Source organism: Maniola hyperantus, chromosome 22 (genome assembly GCF_902806685.2).
Source record: "Maniola hyperantus chromosome 22, iAphHyp1.2, whole genome shotgun sequence".
NCBI classification, from domain to species: Eukaryota; Metazoa; Arthropoda; class Insecta; order Lepidoptera; family Nymphalidae; genus Maniola; species Maniola hyperantus.
In genome coordinates, this window is record NC_048557.2 from 10,062,679 (window position 1) to 10,084,807 (window position 22,129).

A 22,129-nucleotide genomic window follows, 5' to 3' on the forward strand; every position below is an offset into this window, starting at 1 on the left:
TGCTGAAGATTAACTTGTACCGTTTGTTTGTAATGTACCGTAAACGGCGTAATCATTTTGAGCTTACATACAGCCTACAATCTACATACATGCGCATACAGCCTACATATACCCTGCGTCATCAAACCCCCGACCTCCCGAGTAAAAGGCAACATGTTATAACCATTAGGGCATCACAGCCTACATACACCTAGGCATTTTATTTTGCTGACGTCTATCGCTTGATGTAGGCTTTCTTTACGTATAACGTAATATGTGGTGTACACGGCATAGTATCCAAATAAGCGAGTACTGGCACCGATTCCGTTTTCTTTCTCTAAACTAAATTTAGAGTAGCTGCATCCTTTTCTTTTTAACAATGCTAAAAAGGGACAGAACATGAACTTTACATTTAAAGACTCTAAATTTTAGTGCACGCTACAAATTTAAACACCAGTTTCACAACTGTGCGCTAAAATCACAGGTTTTACCATCTAAAAATTAAATTTAAAACTGTCACACTGCGTCTGTCCTTTTCATATTACATTAGTAAGAAGAGGATGCGAATATTCTAAAATTAGGTTGTGCTCAGAATCAGTACCACTATCCGTTCAAAATAAATGAATCAGTTGTCGAACAGCATCGTACCGGAACTCTTTCAAAAGGGTGCTTTATTAGGATACTAGATGATGCCTAGGACTTCGTCCGCGTGGATTAAGGTTTTTCAAAATCCCGTGGGAACTCTTTGATTTTCCGAGAAAAAAAGTAGCCTATAACCTTCCTCGGGATGCAAGCTATCGCTGTACCAAATTTCGTCAAAATCGGTTGAACGGATGGGCCGTGAAATGCTAGCAGACAGACAGACAGGAAGACACACTTTCACATTCATAATAATAGTATGGAAGTATGGATCTGTAAATAATTTCCTTAGGCCGTCTTTTATTTCCCTCTCCGGTATTAATTTGAGTTGAAAAAGGAAATAATTCCGTTCGCTGACGTCGCCTTAATAATGTAGATCAAGTGACCGCTAAATAATCTGACATTCAAAGACATAAGCGGTTTGTCCACAACGCACTGGTCTGTAAAAACGCGACGTTTAAAAAACGCGTGGTTTTGTAACCCTAGAAAGACAGAGACGGTCTCTGGCGGCTAAAAGCAACAACAGCTGGCTAGGCGTTTCACCCGCTGTTCCCGACAAGTAAAGGTTACCCTCTTCAAAGCTCCACACGTCTCAGCTCTGGTGTACCACGTTGGTGGAGTTGTAACTCCACCAACGCCACTTTGGAATTTGTTAATACTGGACTTGTGCCAGTCCTCATACAATCTTGTTTTGAATATTTCAAAACAACATGTTACATAAATAACACTACTAGATGTTGCCCGCGACTTCGTCCGCGTGGGTTTAGGTTTTTTAAAATCCCGTGGGAACTCTTTAATTTTCCGGGATAAAAAGTAGCCTATGTCCTTCCCCGGGATACAAACTATCTCTGTACCAAATTTCGTCAAAATCGGTTGAACGGTTGAGCCGTGAAAAGCTAGCAGACAGACAGACAGACAGACACACTTTCGCATTTATAATATTACTAGCTTATGCTCGCGACTTCGTCCGCGTGGACTACACAAATTTCAAACCCCTATTTCACCCCCTTAGGGGTCGAATTTTCAAAAATCCTTTCTTAGCGGATGCCTACGTCATAAAAGCTATCTGCATGCCAAATTTCAGCCCGATCCGTCCAGTAGTTTGAGCTGTGCGTTGATAGATCAGTCAGTCAGTCAGTCAGTCAGTCAGTCACCTTTTCTTTTTATATATTTAATATTAAAATATTAATTAATTAAGTATGGATGGATGTACCACGTCTCAACTCTGGTACAACTCCACCAACGCCACTTTGACGCTCTCAGAATGCAATACAAGAATGCGTTTTGAGCTCAGCTAGGGCTGCCATGGAGGTGTAGCGCGTCAGGTATGTTTACGATGCACACCGACAGGGTTGACGATTTTTGACGTTGACGAGGGCTAAAGCAGGATTCTAATCGAGAGGAAATAATAATAATAGTGATTTAATATTAAAAACTACCCTACCACTGTGGAATTCCAAAATTTTGGTGCTAGCCTGATTTTGGTGCTTATTTGCAATTCATTATCATCATTATCAACAATCTATCGCTGCCTCACTATTGAGCACGGGTCTCCTCTCAGAAGGAGAAAGGTTTGGCCCTAGTCTACCACGCTGCACTGGTTTGTGTGTGTGTATGCGCGTAGGTCTGCTTCGTGTTCGTTTTTAAGTGCTGACGAAATATCATAAATTATTAAGAAATTTTCAGAAGTTTGTTCAATCGAAGCTTGCTATCGAAAAGGCAAAGGAATCGTAGCGTTTTTTTGCCGCAGTGCGTACACAGCCGACAAACAGAAACGGACGGGCTTAGGAAACGGAAAATAAAAGCTTTTTCTTCGTCATTTTATCTCGCTTCAAATCCCCAAATCTGCGATACGCTTTTAATTCCCCTTTTCAAGTACCCACCTATTTGTACATAACAAGCTGAGGTCAGCGACTTCGTCCGTGTGGATTTCAATTTTTTAAATTATTGGATTTCCTCGAAGTTTTTCTTACCGGAGGTCTGCATTAACAAAACCTACGTACAGAATATCAAGCTTCTAGATACAGAGGATCGAGCTGTACGTTGATATGTCAGTCAGTAACCGTAAGCTGTTGAGTTGCTGAATGTTCATGGGCGGCGGTAATCAATTAACATCAGGTGACCCGCCTGCTCGTTTGCTCGCTATATCTATTAAAAAAAAAAAAGCTGAAGTAGCAATGGGTCGCGCACATAGTTCGAAAAACCGATAGACGTTGGGGCCCCAAAGTGCTGGAATGGCGACCTCGCGTAGCTTGGGGGCCACCCCCCCCCCCCCCCTTTAACTGGATGGATGACATCAAGTTAGTCGCAGGGAGTCGCTGGATTTCATGCGGTGCAGGGCCAGCATGTTCAGCTGTGAACGTCTATCGCTTAATGATGCTGATGATTTTATTATTTATTATTTTATTTATTTTATATCTAATTAGAACGGCAGTGCCACTTACACTAACTAGATGATTAATAATAAATTTAAATACAAATAAAGGTACAAGAAAAAAGACATCAAAAACAAAACGATAAAAGATCAAAGAATTTTGAATATGTACGCTGAGAACATTGAATGACATATTCATGCAATGCTCTCAGCGTACTTCAGTAACTCCCGAACCAGTATTATAGACCCATCATTAAATGGGTCCCATTGAGCATTATTGTCCAAAAGCGCGTTGAATGATGCTAATGAACGGGGTATAGGTGACATAGATCTAGCAACAGTGCGATGATGTGGGACCACGAAAAGTTTATTTTTTCGTGGACGAAGATTACTGTTGGATTCAGGGACACGTATGCGACACAGTTGGTCATGAAGTTCTGGAGCATTAACATCTCCTCGCAAAATTTGACACATAATTTTGAGTTGGTCGCAAATGCGTCTGACATAATGATGATGACAGTTAAATGTATGTTTTTTTTTAATAAAAAAAATGTTTAATTAATAAAAAAATAAAAGAAAGCAAGCCATGTCAGCTGGTCTCCGATCATCATCATCATCATGTTGGAGGACAAAAAAGCGGACACACAAAAAAAATGTATGACCGTATTGTATATTATGCCAGTATAAGCAATAGCTATAAGTATTTTTATTAGCGAGACCGTCTGTCTGTGTACAACATAAAAATTTTAAGACCAAGAAAAATGTACGGGAAATAGAAAATCTCTCCACGCTTTTGGTGTACAGCTTTTAGAATATTAATAAATTGTTGGGGGTTGTTGTGAAACGCAGTCGCAATCAACAACCTCCTTGGCACAGTGGCGAGCGCTGTGACCTTATAAGCGGGAGGTCCATAGTTCGATTTTCGGTTGGGTTAATTAGGGAAGTGATTTCAATAATGACTTCTGTTTGGTGAGAGGCTTTGGCCATTTTTAGTTAGGTACCACAACAAATTACCTAGCGTCAAACGATTAAGCGTTCCAGTACGATACTGCGTATACACCAACTAGCTTATGCTCGCGACTTCGTCCGCGTGGACTACACAAATTTCAAACACGTATATTATCCCCTCAAGGGTTGAATTTTCAAAAATCCTTGCTTGACGGATGCCTACATGATAATAGCTATCTGCATGCCAAATTTCTGCCCGATCCAACCAGTAGTTTGAGCTGTGCGTTGATAGATCAGTCAGTCAGTCAGTCAGTCACCTTTTCCTTTTATATCTATATATATAGATTAGCGGTTCAATTAAACTGCCAAATTCTTTGTTGATTGGTATTGCGATATGTTTCAGAATTTACTCTGATCTATTAACTACAACTACAGAAGTAATTTGACTGAACTATAGGTCTCGTGTTTTGATTGAACTTCTTGTTTTGCGCACACTTTTTTTAAATTTTTATTCAGATACAAGTTAGCCCTTGACTGCAATCTCACCTGGTGGTAAGTGACGATGAAGTCTAAGATGGAAGCGGGCTAACCTGGAAGAGATATGGCAGTTTTTTAATAAACCCATGCCCCTTTGGTTTCAACACGGCATCGTACCGGAACGCTTAATCGCTTGGCCGCACGGCTTTGCCGGTAGGGTGGTAACTAACCATGGGCGAAGCCTCCCACCAGACCAGACCAGCAATTTAGAAATTATGAAACTCCAAATCCCTGCCAGGAATCGAACCCAGGACCTCCCACTAATAAGACCACAGCGCTTACCACTGCGCCAGGGAGGTCGTCAAAGCGTCAAAGGTTTACAAGCGATTGCAACCGTATGCTAATAGGGCGATGCCCAATTGCCCCCATGGGTTGCGTATTCATCACGTAGGTATAGAAGCGGCGTAGAATTCTAGATTCTAGTTTACATCTTATGAATTTCAACACTGAGCTTGTTAAGTTGAACACAGTCGGTAGTTAGTTTTAAGTTAGTTCTGCAAGTAGTTCGAAAACTAACTTTCTGTGAGTTATACCGCTGACCGAAAGTTTGTTGCTGAATTTGTTCTGAAACCATTGTTCTGAGGTTACATATTCTCTTCTTTTGAATAATTAATTTACTGTCCGGTATAAATGAGGCCACCGTACTAGGCGGCCTAGACCGTTCTAATAATTTATCGCTACCCATATTATAAATGCGAAAGTGTGTTTGTTTGTTGGTTTGTCCTTCGATCACGTCGCAACGGTGCACCGGATTGACGTGATTATTTGCATAGTAAAAGACCTGGAATGTGATAAATGCTACTTTTTATCCCGGAAAATCAAAGAGTTCTCACGGGATTTTCGAAAAACCTAATTCCACGCGGACGATCAGGCATCAGCTAGTATACTATAAATGTGAAAGTGTTTTTGTTTGTGGGCTTTTCTCAGACCTGGGCGCGTTTGGAACCCTCGTAGCTTTAGTTTTAAGTTTGCGTAATAATTATCACCACTATATCTTAGAAATCCAACATCTGACCATCAAAAAGAGTTATTAATTACCTATTTTGAATAAATCATTTGACTTTGACTTTGACTTTGACTTTGACTTTGTTGGTATTTTGGTGTGTCCTTCAATAACGGAGCAACGGACCACAGTGATATTTTTTTGTATGGTTGTAGTTAAAGACTCCAGTTAGTGTGTATCAAATATTAGGCTATGATGACGTTAAATACTACCCCTAATTGCCGCCTACCAGTCAATTAAAAAGAAATAGGGGTTACTCTATACTCCATATTTTGCGACACAATAGGTACCGCCTGCTGCAAACAATCATGATGGGTAAAATAGCTGGGAAAAGAGGGAAGAAGAAAGAAGTCATGGCTACGTAACATCAGGGAGTGCAAGGATTATTCAGCTTGCGACTGCGACCCAGCAAACGAGGAATCGGTGTCACACTTACTCTTAGACTGTCCCATATATGGGAAGGAACGTTTCGAACTGGAACAAAAGACAGAAGTGCAAATAAGGAAAGAAACGCTGGAAGTACTGCTAAGAGACAAAAAGTGCCAAAAAGCATTTTTAGAATTCTGCACCAAAATAGCGAAATGTACTATAAAGAAAAATAAAACTAAGTAAAACTGTAAATATTTTAATATATATTATACTTGTAAATATAGATCTATAGTTGTATGCTTATTATAAGAATAAATGTATGTACTTTGATAAAAATTTATAGGTATAATATAGTTAATATAGAAAAACAAACTGTAAATAAATAATGTAAGAGACTAACAAAATGTAATACCCAAAAATAAAAACCGACTTCGTTACACAAACACTAAAAATTGAAAAATAATTTAATTTATTACCGATTATATTATGTATACAAGAGTTAATATAGTTCCATAATAATACTTTTTGGTGCCGGTGCCAATTAGCTTTAGCTGCGCGAATCGTCTAGACTTCATATTTTTATGGGACTCCACAATGGCACCTCATTGGCACCGACCCCAAAAAATATTATTATGGAACTATATTAACTCTTGTATACATAATATAATCGGTAATAAATTAAATTATTTTTCAATTTTTAGTGTTTGTGTAACGAAGTCGGTTTTTATTTTTTTTTGTAAATTTTTTTTATTTCACAATTTTTAGTGGCCCCATGGAATTATGCTATGACTGGTTAAAAATCTACTGTTTACTAAGCTATTACACTGATCGCGAGCAATTTACTCTTATCCGTTGAGGAGTTCCAGTATCTATCTTCGAAGATGTTCATCAGATCTTCACCAAATTGAAATGGGACCAACTTTGAAGTATACCCTTTCAAACAAAAAAAGAATTTTCAAAATCGGTCCAGGCGTTTTCGAGTAATCGGGGAACATACATAAAAAAAAAAAAAAAAGATTCCGACGAATTGAGAACCTCCTCCTTTTTTGAAGTCGGTTAAAAAAGAACTCTGACACAAATCGGAGGATTTCCGATGATTTTAATAAATAATAAAAAAAAACATCAGGGAGTGGACTGGCATTAAAACAGTCGGAGAACTATTCCGCCTAGCCATGGACAGGGAGAAGTTTAAAAAACTGACTGCTGACCTTCAGTAATGGAGAGGCACTAGAAGAAGAAGAAGAAGGGGTTACTCTAGGAAGTGACAATAGTATTTTACGTCACCATAGCCTAATATTTGACACTAGATGATGCCCACGACTTAGTTCGCGTGGAATTAGGTTTTATAAAAATCCCGTGGGAACTCTTTGATTTTCCGGGATAAAAAGTAGCCTACTATGTCACTTTCCAGGTTTTTATCTATACCCATGCAAAAAATCATGTCAATGCGTTGCACCGTTGCAACGTGATTGAAGGATAAACCAACAAACCAAAAAACAAACACACTTCCGCATTTATAATAAGGGTACTGATATCGTCGATTCAGGATCAAACTGAGAGTTCTCTCATTCTAATACACTCTGTTTTTGGCGTCTACGGTCAATTTAGCTGAAGTTATATCAAATTTCTGAGGTTGCCATCATCACGTACTGCAAACTCAGCTCGGAAACTTTAGTTGGCGTCTCGTAGATTTCAAAATTAACTAGTTATTAGATGATGCCCGTGACTTCATCCATGATTGAGGTTTTTAAAAATCCCGTGGGAACTCTTTGATTTTCTAGGATATAAAAAAATAGCTATATTATGACTGTCTCCAGGATACAAGTTATCTCTGAATGGAATAGGTAGGCGATGCTCGACACCTCAGCAAAATTCCGTAAACTCTTTGAATTTTCGTGACAAAAACAGGCCAAGTGCGAGTCAGACTCGCGCACCAAAGTTTCCGTATAACAGTCGTATTTTTTCGACATTTTGCACGATAAATCAAAAACTATATACATAAAAAACCGGCCAAGTGCGAGTCAGGCTCGCGCAATGAGGGTTCCGTACTGCAGTCGTAATTTTCAACATTTTAAGTGATAATTCAAAAACTATGATGCATAAAAATAAATAAAAATCTGTTTTAGAATGTACAGGTGAAGACCTTTCATATGATACCCCACTTGATATAGTCACTCACTTCGAAAGTTGAAAATACTAATTATTAGTTCAAGACCACAATTTAATTTTTTTTGTGTGATCTAACCCTAAATTCACGGTTTTCAGATTTTTCCCCAAATGTCAGCTATAAGATCTACCTACCTGCGAATGATTCTAGGTCAACGGGAAGTACCCTGTAGGTTTGTTGACAGACAGACGGACAGACAGACGGACAGACAGACAGACAGACAGACAGACAGACAGACAGACAACAAAGTGATCCTATCAGGGTTCCGTTTTTCCTTTTGCGGTACGGAACCCTAAAAATAAACAAAAATCTGTTTTAAAATGTACAGGTACCCTTTCGAAAAAACATCGTAACTTAACGTCGTTTTCCCTAACTTTAATAAATAACAAACCTGACATTGGCTAATCTGTGTAAAGCCAGAAGAAGAAAAAAAAAAAAAAAAAAAAAAAGGTACCCTTTCATAATAATATTGGTACAGACGTTAGGTTAGGTTAAAATGTAAGTATTTTAGGATAAGTTTAGTAAAAATTCCATCTTCGTTTCCTTCAAAAATCGTTCTGGCTGCCGCTTACGTAACTTACTTGTATTAGGAGAGGTCAGTGATGTAATGGATATTACAAGCGTAAAAGTCTACAGAAAAAAGGTTAAAGTAGGAATAAAAAATTAAGATAGCCAGACTGTACCGAAACGCGTTAAAATTTACAGTCGGCTCGCAATAAAAGAAAACCAGAAGGCGTTTTTGTCATAAACTATAGAATGGAAACAGATGCGACATGTCTGTTTATGACTACATCGTGTTTTACTTTGAGAGGAATATTGGAATTTAAATCCTATATTTTTAATAACAGTAGATAAAAATTATTTTGTGGCTAGTATTTTTTGGTTGGTTTAAATTAGATAAATGTATTTTATTTATATTTTTTGTTGTGTATTTTGCAGTGCAGCGTCGTTGCCAGGTTGATTCCACGTCGTTTCTTGTTGTTGCCGTGTCGTTGTCGTATCGTTGCCGTGTTGTTGTCTTGTCGTTGGCGTGTCGTATTCTTATCGTTGCCGTGTTGTTGTCTTGTCGTTACCGTGTCGCTGCCATGTCGTTGTCATTTCGTTGTCTTGTCGTTGCCATGTCGTTCATATAAGCTGTAAGTTTCATATGAGCCACTCTTCACTTAACTGTCCACTTTTACTCTCTTTATTGTAAATGTTTTTGATGCAATTAAAATAAATAAGCTCCCTTACTAAGCGAGCGTTTTGGACCTTTGATAAAAAGTCACTGATTTGACTATTTTAGTCATCATCCCTATTCTTACTTACTATAGGTATCGTAGATTTCGTCAAAATTTAGGCATGAAAAGGAATTGTATTTTTTCGTGATTTGGTTCTTTGAATCTTGGAAAAAGCTGTGAAGGCATCTGAATCTCCGAATAATAAAACAATTACACATTTAATCAGACTCCCGGAGCTCGAGATTTGTATCCCCTAAAGGAAAATTAGCATTAAAACGATCCCTACAATTTTATCTGTTATACTTTTCGTTCTTTTTTGCCTAATTGATATTCTGTGATGATTGACGACCATTTTGCGAAGGATCGCGGTGTCAGCTGTTTTTGTTTATTTTTGATTCAAAAATGAATGGGATTTAACTTCAACTGGGTAAAAAAGCGGTGGTGGCCTGGTGGTTAAAACCCTCGCCTTCTATTCAAAAGGTCGGGGGTTTGATCCGGAGCACGTATAGAGTGACATAGGCTTCTTTTTATGTCGGAAAATCAAAGGGTTCCCAAGGGATTTTCAAAAACCTAAATCGAAGCGGACGAAGTCGCGGGCATCAGCTATCCCGACTAATATTATGAAGGCGAAAGTTTGTATGTGTGTGTGTGTGTATGTTTGTTACTCCTTCACGCAAAAACTACTGGACGGATTTGGCTAAAATTTAGAATGGAGATAGATTATACCCTGGATTAACACATAGGCTACTTTTTATCCCGGAAAATCAAAGAGTTCCCGCGGGATTTTGAAAAACGTAAATCCACGCGGACGAAGTCGCGGGCATCAGCTAGTTACTAGTAGTATATAAAGCTAAGGTTACATGTGCAACACAGGTATCGTGAGGTAAAAAAGAAAATAAAATAGAAAACGCGCTGCCTAAAACGCAGTTATTTCCGAAATTGAAAAAGAAAACTATTTCGTTAGAGTCACACCTGAAATGGAAACGTGGACGGCTTGGAGCTGCCATTTTTTGAACAAAGAATCGAAATCTAAAATAGGATCGACTTTATTTAAATGTTATATTCGCATTCAAAAGAATACGTGGACGTTTTGGTCTGCGGTATTTTAAAATATCGCTTCTCTCTTTGTGTTGTACTAGCTTATGCTCGCAAATTTGTCCGCGTGGACTACATTCAAAACCCTATTTCACCCTCTTAGGGGTTGAATTTTCAAAAATTATTTCTTAGCGGATGCCTACGTCGTTATAGCTATCTGCATGCCAAATTTCAGCCCGATCTGTCCGGTGGTTTGAGCTGTGCGTCCTTTTATATAATTAGATATACAGACAGACAACGAAGTGATCCTATAAAGGTTCCTTTTCCCTTTTGAGGTACATCATCATCTTCAACATCAACCGATAGACGTTCACTGCTGGACATAGGTCTCTTGTAGGGACTTCCACACGCCACGGTCTTGCGCCGCCTGAATCCAGCGGCTCCCTGCGACTCGTCTGATGTCGTCCGTTCACCTAGTGGGAGTTCTTCCAACCTGCATTTTCGGTGCGAGGTCACCATTCCAGCACCTTGGGACCCCAACGTCTATCGGTTTAACGAACTATGTGCCCTGCCCATTGCCACTTCAGCTTCGCAATCCGTTGAGCTATGTCGGTTACTCTAGTTCTCCTACGGATCTCCTCATTTCTGATTTGATCACGTAGAGAAACTCCAAGCATAGCTCTCTCCATCGCCCGCTGAGTGACTCTGAGCTTTGTGTTGTATTCAGTTTATTGTTGACAGACAGACAACAAAGTGATCCTATAAGTGTTCCTTTGTCCTTTTGAGGTACGGAACCCTAAAAATTGATGTGATGGGCAGTCAAGATTTTTTTATTAGTGACTAGTGCCCGATTCGGCTTCGCACGGGTGCATTGCATAGTACGCGACAGGTCGAGATGGCAATTCGCTAATAAAATGGCGCTAACCCGGGTCGGGCGAGTGCGGGTGAAATGCGGGTGTGCGGGGCGTCTCCCCGCCTCATACCCCGATTGTCATCTCGATCTGTGTACTATACCTTGTTACCTCATAAGCAGACCTTGAAGATATTATTATAAAAAAAAAACAAGAACATTATTCTTTTTTTTATAATAAGGCCGGATTTTGTTTTCGCATTATAACAATATCATTTTCTACATTTCCGCTATAATCACCAAGCCATTCTAGTTTTCCTTTTATATTCCGCGCAGTTGAGTTCGCTTTGGGCGCTTTTCATGTGTTTTCCCGCCATTTTAACTCTTTCCTTTTACATTGTCTTACATACAGTGCAGCCTTTTTGTGCCATAAGACCAAAAGCATCGCCCCTCGTCTCAAGAGGGAGAAGCTTTCCCCTTTGCAAAAGTACAGGATCACTTGGTCAACCACATGCGTATCAGTATATCTTCTCTTTGTATTATATAAAAATACTAGCTTATGCTCGCGACATCGTCCGCGTGGACTACTTAAATTTCAAACCCCTATTTCACCCCCTTAGGGGTTGAATTTTCAAAAATCCTTCTTTAGCGGATGCCTTACGTCATAATAGCTATCTGCATGCCAAATTTCAGGCTGATCCATCCAGTAGTTTGAGCTGTGCTTTGATAGATCAGTCAGTCAGTCACCTATTCCTTTTATATGTTTAAATGAACATGATAATCCAAAGGTTATAGCAAAAGCACTAGCATTAAATAAAAGCAAGCGATCATACAAGAGCAAATTGAATTGAATTGAAAGTAATTCTCGACTGCTCAAGCGGTCTCATGTATAATTATTAGTGAATGGAAGATTGTAGTTAACTATGCAGTAACAACTTGAAGCAGTCAGTCTCATGAGTCATGACTGCTTAAAGCTATCTACTCTTAGCCGTGTTAGTATATGTTACAAGACTTAGCTTGTATGGTAGCTGTAATACAAGACTTATTGTTTAATGTTGCCAGTATTTCTCTCAAGTGACTACGAACTTTAAGCAACTTGAAGCAGTCAGTCTTGATTGTTTGAAGCTGTCCGTATATCGCCTCTCTTAGTTGAGCTACTCTATGTTACAAGACTTCCTCTCAGCTCATATGGTAGTTGTAATACAAGACTTTCTGTTTAATGTTGCCAGTATTTCTCTCAAGTGAATACGAGTAGAATTAAATGCATGTTGTGTTAAGATGGCGGGGAATATGAATGAACACAAACTACGTTGTATGTTTTCATATATTGTACCTACTTCAACATCTAAGTAAGGATGGCTGAGTTTGTTGTGGGCTCTTCTCAGACCTGGGCGCGTTTGGAACCCTCGTAGCTTTAGTTTCTAAGTTCGTGTAAAAATTATCACCACTATATCATCTTACAAATGCAACAACGGACTTTCAATTCAATTAGTTTTATTTCATAAACTATCCATACTTAATAAATTATTATACTGTGTTCATTTTACTTTTAATTTAGTTTCTAATTGTGAAAACCTTTCATTAAGTTGTAGTCTGTAGCTGTTGGTTCTCCTAATAAAATAAAAATGAAATAAAAAATAAATGCGAAAGTGTGTCTTTCTGTCTGTCTTTTTGTCTGTCTGCTAGCCTTTCACGGCCCATCCGTTCAACCGATTTTGACGAAACTTGGTACAGATATAGCTTGCATCCCGGGAAAGGACATAGGCTACTTTTTATCCCGGAAAATCAAAGAGTTCCGTCGGGATTTTTATAAAATCTAAATCCACGCGGACGAAGTCGGGGGCCCTCAAATCATCAAGTACCCTATAAATTTTCTGTACCATAATCCGAACGCCCCACGAATCCGAACGCGGGTAAATTTTCGGGGTTCAGATTAAAGAGGTCCTGCTGTAGTTAGATAATAGCTTTTGGCACTGACCGGCAGTGAAACTAACCAGAACATTAATCAATTCTTGAGCCTCTATTCATCACATTTACAACTCTAGCGTACAACATTTCAGTGCAAGGCTTGCTAATATTATATAATTCACTTGAAAACTAGGCTTTAGTTAACTAGCCTTTATGCCAAAATGAAATAGGCACTGACTGAATTCATCATGAAATTGATTCGAAAACTGTCAAATACCTTGTCCAAAAGTAATTAATTGCAATCTCACCTGGTGGTAAGTGATGATGCAGTGTAAGATGGAAGCGGGCTAACCTGCAAGGGGTATGGCAGTGTTTGTTAAACTCACACCCCTTTAGTTTCTACACGGCATCGTACCGGAACACTAAATTAATTGGCGGCACAGTTTTTCCGCTAGGGTGGTAACTAGCCGAAGCCTCCCGCCAGATCAAGAAATTATAAAATTCCAAACCCCTGCCGGGAAGTGAACCCGGGATCCACTAATAAGACAACAGCGCTTACCACTGCGCCAGGAAGGTCGTCGTTTTATTGTACAAAACCTAATTGAAGTCACGAAACACTATCACAAAGTTTACGTGTTTGGTTCTGACACGTAATGAATACGCAATGCGAGAAATCATTATTATTCACGATGTAATGCCTAAATCACAATACTAAGGTGCCGTCCTATTGTCATCGCTCGCGATGATGCGATGCGTTTTCATCGAGCGATGAAATACAATATGAACGCATCGCATGATCGCGCGATCTTCAATAGGACATTCAGTAGAACACAGTTTGTTTGAACGCACGGGACGCGCGATCATTTTCGTCGGACGCACGCATCATCACACGAGCGATGACAATAGGACGGCGCCTAAGATGAACTGAGTCGACCGACCGATCGATACTATTGTTTATGTCATCATCAACATCATCTCAATATTTTAGCGTAGGTATCGTGAGTGATTTCCATATTATACATAATTATCTTACACCCGGCTATACTCACGTGTTTAGTCGACGTTAGCCCGACTAGTTTTGAACCCGTCCGGGGTCCTTTTTCAAGGAGTCAGTTCGCGCACGCGTCGCGGTTGAGACTGCTCACGTGTTTAGTCGGGCTAACGTCGACTAAACACGTGAGTATAGCCGGGTGTAAGATATGTATAATGTCATCTCAATATATTTTTGCCGGCCCACTACTGAGACCGCTCTCCTCTCAAAATTAGAAGGGTTCAGGCCCTTCTTCTCTTTTTTTGTTCAGACGTCACAATGCGTAAACGACAAATACTTTTCCAGCAGAAATTACTTTATTTTTATGTTAAAAATCGAAAAATATTTGTCAATTACGCATTGTGACGTCATTATTCGCTTTCCGTACAGCGTGACGTTAGGTAATAATTAATTATGTTAAAAATAAATAAAAATCATGATTATTAAAAATTATTCTCTTTAATAATGAATTCTAGCCCCATAAACTAGCGCTGTACAAAAAAATCACATCATTTTATTACCACAGTCCAATACCGTATTGCCATAATATTTCGTACACTATTGAAAACAACGTGTGGAAGCTCCTTATGTCCAGCGGTGGACGTCTATCGGTTGATAATGATGACGATATGATAGAATATTACATACCACGTCACGTCAGTTTTCCATCTAATTTCAGAGATCCGCAAACGTGTACGGAGTAACAAGTACCCTGTAGCCTGTACAAGGGTTCCGTGAAACATCCCATGTGGCTAATAGAGGTATTTACCCCGGGAATTGAATTCCCTACCCTCGGGCGAGTCCCTATGATAATAAGGTTACCTTAGATTTGCATACCCACATGTACAGACAAAATAATGTAGTATTTTTGTATGTTTAGTTAACTAAAGGTTCGCCCCGAAGTTTTTTTAAAAGAATATTAGCCAAGTTTATCATCTGTATAAGTAAATTTATTTCATGTGGTTTATGATTGAAGTTTTTAACGCACACATTTACAATCAACTATTAATAAACTTAAATAAAAAAAAAATAACATTAAATTAAAACTAAAATAAATTAAATTAAATCCAAAACCTCGTCGAGACCACCGCAGCGAGGCATTGTACCCAAGATGCTGGCAGCATTACCCCTTTGGATGGCCAAACTAATTATTTGACCAAGGTAGCTGCCAGCTCTCGGGTCCCCGGTTGACTCGATAACTCTTTTCGCAATATTTTTCATCTGTATATATAAAATTCAAAGTCGTGACTGACTGACTGACGTATATATCAACGCATAGTTTAAGTGCTTTTATAAGTTAAGTGGTTAAGTGCTGCTTTGGTTTAAGTGTTTTTATATATATATACTATCTATTTATCTAATTGTAACTGATTGTCTCTACAAAATAAATTAAATTAAAAAGCCTAAACCGCTGCTCCTAGAAACATAAAATTTGGAGGGTGTGTTCTTTGTAAATAGTGAGTATCCACTATAAGAAAGGATTTTTTGAAATCCCACCCCTAAGTGTATTAAATGGGGGTTTGAAATTCATGTAGGTAGTTCACGCGGACGAAGTCGCGAGCATAAGCTAGTCTAGTTATAAATATAAGTATGAGCAAAAATTTACGTATTTTTACCTAAGTAAGTACCTATATATTTATTTTAAATAAAAATAAATAAAAATCTTTTTTATTCGTATAAACTTTTACAAGTAGGTACTTACGAATAGTCGGATGCATCTACCACTGGTTCGGAATGCCTTTCCTACCGAGAAGAACCAGCAAGAAACTCGGCGGTTGCTCTTTTCAAATATTTGATATAATAAGTACAAGATTATGGCATGTATAAAATAATATTTGCAGTCTTGTGCGTTGCTGGAACGAGCTGCAGGTCAAATCCACGCTCTTTTATCATTTAGATAATCTTCAATTGTGTAATATGCTTTTTTCAGGAGCATATTTTTAATAGATTTTTTAAACTTGTGCAAAGGTAAGTTCAAAATAGTTTGCGGGATTTTATTATAAAAGGTTCGAATATTCGAATCATAAGTTTACTTAAATGATTTATTTACATTGTTTCAGATTGAAAGTTTTGAGAAACTAAATTGTTTACACACAAGCTGATTCTTTTGAGTAAGTAAATATAGTTTTATTAATATCAAGAAAATTATTTATTTAGTATGTAGTAGGTATGTACCTCGTTTTAGACGACCTCCCTGGCGCAGTGTTGAGCGCTGTGGTCTTATTAGTGGGAGGTCCCGGGTTCGATTCCTGGCAGGTGTTTGGAATTTTATAATTTCTTAATTTCTGGTCTGGTCTGGTGGGAGGCTTCGGCCGTGGCTAGTTACCACCCTACCGGCAAAGCCGTGCCGCCAAGCGATTTAGCGTTCCGGTACGATGCCGTGTAGAAACCAAAGGGGTATGGGTTTAATAAAAACTGCCATACGCCTTCCAGGTTAGCCCGCTATCATCTTAGACTGCATCATCACTTACCATCAGGTGAGATTGCAGACTTGTATCTGAATAAATAAAAAAAAAAAAAACCTACTATTTTAGCGTTTAAACTATCGGGAGTGATTTCCATTATATATAATATCTCACACCCGGCTTTACTCACGTGATTAGTCGACGTTAGCCCGACTTGTTTCGAACCCATCATAGTCTACCACGCTGGCCATGTGCGGATTGGTAGACTTCACACACCTTCGAGGACATTATGGAGAACTCTCAGGCATGCAGGTTTCCTCACGATGTTTTCCTTCACCGTTAAAGCAAGTGATATTCAATTTCTTAAAACGCACATAACTCCGGATAGTTAAAGGTGCGTGCCTGGAATCGAATCCCCGACGTCCGATTACAAGGCGGACGTCCTAACCACTAGGCTATCACAGCTTCACAGGTATTACTTAGTAGAATTAAACAAACTTGAATATAAACAAGAAGGTAGAGTTTAAATGGATAGTCTTTTATTTGAGACAAGGGTCCACAGAATTAGGTGGAAACGAAAAAATCAATTAAAAAGTTAAGGAAACTCTGTATTTAATTAGGATTAGCAACTTACTGTAAGAAGTAAAATAAAGCTTAATTTAATTATTTTTCTGACTTACCTATTACTTAAATTTTATCAATACGTACCTACTTATCATCTTGATCAACCCATTGCCGGCTCACTACAGAGAACGGGTCTCCTCCTAAAATGATAAGGGTTTTCGGCCGTAGTGCCAAGTGCAGATTTGCAGACTTCACATACCTTTGGAACATACTTTCAATAGATTTTTTAAACTTGTGTAAAGGCAATTCTAAAATGACATAGGGGGGTTTGCGGGATTTTGTTATAAAAGGTACCCACAAGTGACTATTGGATAGTCAAGATAAACATGGCTAATATTCTATTGCAGATAGCTAAGTATTATGACGTAGGCATCCGCTAAGAAAGAATTTTTGAAAATTCAACCCCTGAGGGGTTAGACTAGGGATTTCAAAATGGTGTAGTCCATGCAGACGAAGTCGCGGGCATAAGCTAGTGTAACTATAAAAAGAAAAATTGTAGGAAAATATAACAAAAATTGTTTTTTTTTTGTTGTTGTTTATTTGACATAGTTTTTCATCGAGTAAACATTTATTTGGTTGGGAACGGGTGTGTTAAGCCCGGCTTTGTCAAAACCTGGCAAATCTGACAAATCTGGCAACGCGCGGGGGATTGCGTGAGATTAGCGTTTACGACACTTTTTGTGATATTTTATTGACAGTTTGACAAAGTAATTTCGTTCGATTTTCCAGCTTTGGCGTAATTTTTTATCAATGGCAGGAACTGCACGACTTTGACTGCGATTTCACATCTTTTAGGGTTTCGTACCCAAAGGGTAAAACGGGACCGTATCAGCCACCGCTGTCCGTCCGTCTGTCACCAGTTTCGATAGTTGAAAGTAGTTTCTGTAACTGCAAAGTGTCGCTACTAGATGGCATAAACAGTCGCTTCAGTACTGAGTGAACACACATATATCACAAATTTCGTCACTGGCAGCAAGCGAGCCGTAGCTCAGTGGTCAGAGCGTCGGGCGCGATCCCAGGAGACGCAGGTTCGATTCCTGCCAGTCCGCAATTTTTGATATGTATTTAAAATTATTATTATTCTCGGGTAGGTATGTGTTTTACACAGTGTTCGCGCCGCTAGGAAGGATGTGACCCTAACAATTGATTAGAAACGCACGCACGCCACGCTGCGTCAGTCAGTCAGTCTAGTGTCAGTTTATTAATTTTACTCATTAAAAAGTAATGCTCCCACAATATTTAGTGAACTAAATCATAAGGGCCATCGAAGTTCCCACCACACGGGTTTGTGTTAAAGCACACATAACACAGGTTTATGTAAAACCCGTCTTCAATAACTCCGAGAAATGTGAAGCACTTTGCTGCGGCGGAGTTGAGGCGGTGTTTGAATTTCATGCATCTCTTTGATCTAGTATTTGTTTGAAGGCACCGCGCGAGTTGAACGACCGAGTGTCTCTGACGAAAGGCGCTGTACCACAGACTATTGCATTTCCTGACTCTTGAATAATCTTTTAGAAGCTGTTTCACATACAGTTAGATAAACTTTATCTATAACTTTATCAAACTTTGTCAATTATATTACCTCACTCTTATAATGCGATGGGACGGCAATCCGACGTGACCGGAGAGAGATCAGGCGCAGAACTAACAGTCATACGTGCTGAGAGCACGTAAGGTGCTATGGGTTGATGATGATGAATTTCTAAATAAGTTCTGGTAGTAGGCTTCTGCCATAGCTCAGTTTACCTGCCACCCTACCGAAAAAACGATTTTAGCGCTCCGGTATGATCCAATTAAGGTTGCCGGCTTAACAGCCGCACTCAGAGACGCTTAATCGTTACTTAAGTTTAGTTAAAACGAGACAGCTATTATCTCTCACATAAATCTGTATCGTTTTAACTCAGTTTTAACTAACGATTAGTGACTCTGAGTGCGGCTGTAAGCCAAAACAGACTCTTTCAGGTTAGCTTACTCCGAATTTATATTACATCATCACTTAGTACCAGGTGACATCGCAGTCAAAGGCTACCTTATATGTGAAAAAAAGAAGTCTAAAACACCGGAAAACTTAAAATAGCTATCTGCATGCCAAATTTCAACCCGATCCGTCCAATAGTTTGAGCTGTGCGTTGATAGATCAGTCAGTCAGTCAGTCAGTCACCTTTTCCTTTTATGTATTAAGATTATATTTAATTGTAATAGTTTTTAGTAGTTGATAGTTAAAGTATTTAATAGTTTTAAGGTTGTTGGAAAGTAAATACCAACAGGTTACAGGAAATGTCGATTTAAAAAAAAAAAAAAACATATATGTATAGGTACATCCCTATACGACAAAGAAAATCCGTTCAAAGGAAAGGAATTTACGCAAACATAGGCTCGGCACAATCTCACGTTGTTATGCATGTAATGAGGCCACCAGTTCCTACTAGTGGTGGGCCACGTTTTCGACTTGAACCAAAATCGCAAAATCGACGACAATAATAAATGACTTTCTCCCACTTGCTCGAAAATGGCATCATTATTAAACAAGTAAATTAAAATCCTGACTGCTGTTTGCACTGCATCTTTTTCAGCCCGACATTAAAGCACTTAAAATCCGCCATTTTGATTTCTAAGAATTTTATGTACGCAGTGACGAATCTAATGACGTATCATTTATCAAAATTGGTTTAGCCACTAAGTACTTACGATAGATAACAAATACTTAGTATTTTTAATTTTTGAAGTAAGATAAATATAGCAAGTGGTGTATCATATGAAAGGGCTTTTCTTGTGTGCTAAAACAGATTTTTATTTATTTTTAATTTAACGTGCAAAATGTCGTAAAATATAAATCAGAGAGATTATTAAAAACATAAGTATATCCACGCGGACGAAGTCGTTAGCATTAGCTTTTTGATATTTTTGTATGATATAATCGTATGATGAGCTTAATTACTCGATTAACAATACTTTAATCGACTCAAGCATCGACTATTCAAACATTAAAATTAGACATCACTAGATGGTTTCGTTTATGTCACGAACATCACATCGTTTCAAAAAGACTTTATGCGTGAACCGTGGATAAAGCTATCCATTCCACGCATTCCTGCATGCAAAGGCTTAGAAATCTTTAGCAAACTGAAAAGACTCAATTAGAGAACAAAAATCGCACTATACTGTAAGGAAAAAGTTAGTATAGCGCTCTCTCTCTCTCTGTTACGTAATCCCATACAAATGACAGAGACAAAATCCCAATGGAAGTTGATCATTTTGAGACACCAACCAATCACAAACATGGTTTCAAAAAACATTTGAAATTCAATTCGAAACCATAGTTTCTTTTGTGGTTGGTTGGTATGGTTAATGCCCACTGAGATTTTTGTCTCTGTCATTTGTATGGGATTACGTAAAAGAGAGAGTGCTATACTACCTTCTTTCCGTGGATTGGGTATAGACATCACTAGCTAACACGGAAATGGTTTCGTTCATGTCACGAACATCACATCGTTTCAAAAAGACTTTTTGGGTGAACCGTGGATAAAGCCGTTCATTCCACGCATTCCTGCATGCAAAGGCTTAGAAATCGTTAGCAAACTGTAAAGGGAACTTTTAATGAGCCATTTAGGCACGCTTAATTAGAGAACGAAAATCGCACTAGTTTATACCAACGTTTGAAGTGCCGACCTCACCGTATGTAGAGGGCAAAATACGAGCAAAATGTTAGAGTTAGTGAAAACTTTTTTGAACGAATGAGGTAGGTGAGCCAGTAAGTACCCGTAGTACAAGATTTTACGTCTCTCCAAACCAAACCAAATTCGAGAGTCGAAAAACTTCCGCGTTACAGTAAAATGGACCTAAACAGCCTTGAATTGAAGTCAAATATTCAATGCCACTGATTTTAATTACGCAATGTTTCCGCTTGGAGCGCTGGCTGTAGAAGTGTAGACAAACTTGAGCTTTAAAACAAGGCGATTAAGATCCAGTTTACTGTAACGCGGAAGTATTTCGACTCTCGAATTTGGTTTGGTTTGGTGAGACGTAAAATCTTGTACTACGGGTACAGTATGCTTAGTAGTGATGTAACGATTAACGAATGTCATATTTTGGACATTGGACGCGAATGCGAATGCGAATGCGAATATCTGCTGCCAACATTCGCTAATGCGAATACAAATGCGAATATTCAGTTTTTGTTTAAATTTGGCGCCATTTGTCTATGGCTTGGTGACCTTGGCGGCAATCCCGTTACCAAAATGATAAAGAGACACCTGCACTCGCACCTGTAAGTGCGAGCGAAACAGACAGATAACTCGACGACTCAGTTTAAAATGCGTCGACTGTAGTAATACGTTGGCACCCTAGAAAAAGAGGTTAACAGGCAGACACATTGGGGTGCCAGCCAGGTAACCTCAAAGTGTACCTGGGTGCTGCTGGTCCCTTTTGGATGCGTCCGAGGGAAAGAGCAGTATTCGGGCCGGTGCATCTCGGTAACATGGCTAAACTCATTTCCCAATGATAAAAAAGGTAGACACTTTCGTATAATAACAATAAATAAAAATCTATTTTATTCGTATAAACTTTTACAAGTACTTACGAATAGTCGGATGCATCTACCACTGGTTCGGAATGCCTTTCCTACCGAGAAGAACCAGCAAGAAACTCGGCGGTTGCAATGTTAGTAGGTATAGATTTTTACTATGAAACTTCCAGACGATTCATATCGATCCCGCTAAAAATGTAAAATACGCCGCATCTAGGCAATTATTTTTGAGCGACTAGATAATAATAGAAATGAGCGTGTTGCCAGTGATGACATATGGATCCGAGACATGGTCGCTAACTATGGGCCTCATAAGAAAGCTCAGAGTCACTAAGCGGGCGATGGAGAGAGCTATGTGCGGAGTTTCTCTACGTGATCAAATGAGGAAATGAGCAGATCCGTAGGAGAACTAGAGTAACCGACATAGCTCAACGGGTTGCGAAGCTTAAGTGGCAATGGGCAGGGCAGATAGTTCGTACAAACGATAGACGTTGGGGCCCCAAGGTGCTGGAATGG

The 22,129-nt window shown here is 38.9% G+C and overlaps 2 protein-coding genes across 2 annotated transcripts in view; both read left to right on the forward strand.

Annotated features, from left to right (window-relative positions):
* Positions 1-22,129, forward strand: part of LOC117992983 (venom acid phosphatase Acph-1-like) — a 520,874-nt gene that overhangs the window by 61,395 nt on the left and 437,350 nt on the right. The window lies entirely within an intron of this gene.
* Positions 16,129-22,129, forward strand: part of LOC117992870 (uncharacterized) — a 177,981-nt gene continuing 171,980 nt past the window's right edge. The window contains exon 1 of the mRNA XM_034980583.2: positions 16,129-16,170. The gene's annotated coding sequence lies outside the window, so the exon portion shown is untranslated. The remainder of the gene's footprint in view (positions 16,171-22,129) is intronic.